Source organism: Apteryx rowi, unplaced genomic scaffold, assembly GCF_003343035.1.
Source record: "Apteryx rowi isolate R43461 unplaced genomic scaffold, aptRow1 scaffold_84, whole genome shotgun sequence".
In the NCBI taxonomy this organism is placed as follows: Eukaryota; Metazoa; Chordata; class Aves; order Apterygiformes; family Apterygidae; genus Apteryx; species Apteryx rowi.
Genome location: NW_020451138.1, coordinates 2,672,641 through 2,676,558, shown reverse-complemented (window position 1 = coordinate 2,676,558; position 3,918 = coordinate 2,672,641).

The following is a 3,918-nucleotide window of genomic DNA, read 5'->3' as shown; positions in this document are numbered from 1 at the left end:
AGAACACAAAGTTTTAATGTACTTACCTGTAGTATAAAATTTTACTTTGTTGTAAGCCTGGAAGAAATCAACCCTTAAATTGACAGCTGCTTCAAATGTTAAGCAACAAACACAGATGGTCTGCACCTGCAAAAAGTGCTGATAAGTAGAGATAAGTACCATTTCAGCAAGAATTTGCAGTATTGCTTGTAGCTTTTTGCTACTAGAGCTCACTGAAAATCAATGGCAGATACCATGTCATACAGAACATCCCAAGCCAGTACTAGTCTTGTCTGCAGTATAGGGGCTATTTTGGGTCTTATCATTCTGATACTTCATTTAAGATGGATGTTCTAAAAAGAGCATATAAAAGCATTATTAAAATATTCTTTGCTGTCTCCAGAAGTTTCTTCCCCAAATATTAAATTTTCTTCTAGTTCTCACAGAAAGATGAGAGAACGTTTCAAGGAAAAGGATCTTTTTCCTGCTGTTTTGTCTCCAAGCATTTTGGTGTTTTTCTTATTTATTTATTCTAAAGTCTCACTTAGAGAATAATAATAATGATACTCATATCCTGCTCTCAAGCCACAGAAGCCTTTTTGCTTTTTCCTAACTTACTTTACGACCTTACAAACACAAAATCTGCTAATAAAAAAGCAAAATTTGGATTGTTGAATAGTTTTCCATCTCAATTTCCAATAAAAACAGAATACAGAGCACCTGGCACAGTATATCCTGCAGAAGTGGGTCAGGTTTTATGCCCTGCATTGCAAAGAAAGTTAGAGATGATTAATCACAATGGTCCATTCTAGCCTTTAGATGCATAAAACTGCCACTGGCAAAAAGTAATTCAGCATTAAAGGCTGGAGCTAAAGAAGAAGTTGCTTTTTAAGGCAGGCTTCCTGTCTCCCTTAGAGCACTGCTTTTAAGTGGTGGTAGCCAAAAAGTCATTCTTTCATTCTGTCTTTTTTTCTCTTCTAGACTTTCTCTCCTCTCCCTTACCTGGATATTCTTCAAATACTTCAGGCCTGTTTTGGCACAATTCAAGCTGTCTGCATCTATTACCTTTCTGGTCTCTAACACCAGATGTCATGTAATAGTTGTCATTCYACATCATTTTAACATTCCTGCATTCATTTAACAAAGTGGCTTTGTTGCAGCTACTGAGGTTCTAAGTGCATATAGCTTGAATAATGCCATCGCTGTCTTGTGACATAGCCAGCCAGATCATCTTAGAATCGTGAAAGACTGAAATCAGATGAGAGAGGCATATTTAATGTGTGCAGAAATAACAGCTATCTATAAAAACCTGCCCAGTTTCATTTAAAATGAAATAACAAGTTTCTAAATAGTTACATAGTCTCAAAGACTTTCTTCAAATAAAATCACATTTTACTGAGACTTTTGGCTGAGCAGGACCCATGCTATCTACCCAATGTTAAATACAATTACATGTAAAAGAAAAGTAGACTCTCAAATTAGCCTTCGTTAAGATATACTTTTTTTTTTTTTTTAACTTTTCTGGCATAAATATGTATTAGCTTTGAAATATGTATGACCTAACACTCATTTGCACTGGATGTGTGAATTAGGCCATTAGGTACAAAGTGTAGAGACAACTGGCAACTCACTGAACAGCCTCCTTTTATTATAGAGTCACAGAATGGTTGAGGTTGGAAGGCACCTCTAGAGATCATCTAGTTCAACCCCCCTGCTCAAGCAGGGTCACCTAGAGCACATTGTCCAGGACCCTGTCCAGACAGTTTTCGAATATCTTCAAGGATGGAGACTCAACAACCTCTCCGGGCAACCTGTTCCAGGGCTTAGTCACCCTCACAGTAAAGAAGTTTTTCCTCATGTTCAGATGGAACTTCCTCTGTTTCAGTTTGTGTCTGTTGCCTCTTGTCCTGTCGCTGGGCACCACTGAGAAGAGTCTGGCCCCATCCTCTCTAACACCCTCCCTTCAGATATTTAAACACATTTACAAGATCCTCCCTCACTCTTCTCTTTGCCAGGCTAAACAGTCCCAGCTCTCTCAGCCTTTCCTATATCTATATAGGAAGCCTATCCTTCATCTATATAACCAGCCATCATAGGGTGAAAAGAAGCATAAAAACATGAAGCTCAATACTCAAGAGCTAATCTGAAAAAGATAAAAAAAAACTCCAATAGACCCGCAAGAAAAATCATCTGATCTTTCATTGGAAATGCATATCCAAATAAAGAGGTGAGATTAGCAATATTAAAAAAAAAATCCAATTGACATTTCTCTCCATTTGCAAAATAACTTTCTAAGGGAGGAGAAATGGGTTCATAGATTGCTTGTATGATTAAACTAAGACAGACTGGAACTACTTGTACTTATAGGTTTTAAAGCTGGCAGTTATGTTTTTCTTCATAATGACTTAACAAATTCAAAGTAAACAGAGTGATATGTGATTCTGGTGTAATAGCCCTGAGACTATCCTCTGTTTTGAAGGTCTGGCTGCCTTGGCCTCAGGCCAACTCAGAGATGGTGCAACTGAGGACCTGCCCCTTCCCTCTGGGGACCATGGGGAGAGGCTCCCAAATAGGGCTGTGGAGAAGCATCAGCAAGTGCAGATCCTGCTCCCTGTGGGAGCTGCTTTAAGCTGAGGCTCTAGCACCAGGCCCTCACCTGAGCTATAGCTGCGTCACAGCCATACCTGTGCCTGGCCAAGGGTCCCGTTGATCCAGACCTTGACTCGCGGGCTGACTTCCCAGCTTGACCCAGACCTGCCTCATCACTATGGACCTGCCCAGCAATCACTCAGCTGTGTCTGACCCCAGTTACCCTCACCGGGCCTGATCCTGACCCCAACTCATAGGCTGACTGCCCAGCCTGGCCCCCGCCAGGCTCATCCCCTTGGAGATACCTGATGGCCGGAGCTCAGGGCTGCCCTCTCAGCTTAACTTTAACTGCCTGTTGTCAGTCAGCTTATATTTCCTGTACAAGAACTGAAAAAAAATTACTGGAAAACTCATAAGGTTTTAGAATTCAAAAGAGGTTAAAAAACACCAAATCAGAAATTCAGAGAGGAAAAGTTCTCTCTTGAGAGATGAAAAGGTTCTGCTCTTAAGATATTACAATTATGATGCTGTCCACACACATCAGCATTTTAGTAGTTAGGGAGAAACCGAACACTTGCACAGTACTTTAGTGTTCCCTAATTTAGGGAGTATTCCACAGTTTGCAACCACTGAGAAGCTGTTAAGCATTTGCTGAGATAAAGCAATGCTTTACACAATAATCATATGGCAGATCATGCACACATATGATCATCTGAAGTCATTATACCATAAACACATGCCACTGTACAGAGGAATCCTTTACCTTGGCCTCCCTGATGCTTTTCTGTATTGTTGCTCCTTTGTTTCAAGCAATAGGCGTTTTTATTAAAGCAAAATTTAAAAGAAATACATAGCCAAACATTTACCAACAGCTACCACAGAAGCAGCACGCAGCCCCAGAGTGGGAAGGCGTGATTTGCCTAATAATATTTGTCCTAAATAARAGGAACTTTCCCAAAACAGCTGAGACAGGCTGTACAGCGACACCCACAGTCCGTCAGTCAGTCAGTCAGCGCGCCCCCTTCCGCGGGAGGGAGCGGCCGTTGCAGCCCGGCCCGGCCCCACGAGGGAGGGAGCGGCCGTTGCGGCCCGCGCCGCCCCCACGCGGGAGGGAGCGGCCGTTGCGGCCCGGCCCGGCCCCATGCGGGAGGGAGCGGCGGCGTCGCATTCCAGGCAGGAAGGCTGCGGAGGCTCCTGCCCTCACCAAAGATGGCAACTGAGGGCAGGCCGGGAGCGGTGCCGCGCTGCGGCTGAGACCGCTTCCGCCCGCTCGCCCGCCCGCCTGCCTGCGGCGGTCACATGACCGCCCGTGGCTGCAGCTGTTGCTGCCCGGCGCTGGTGGGGCAGGGG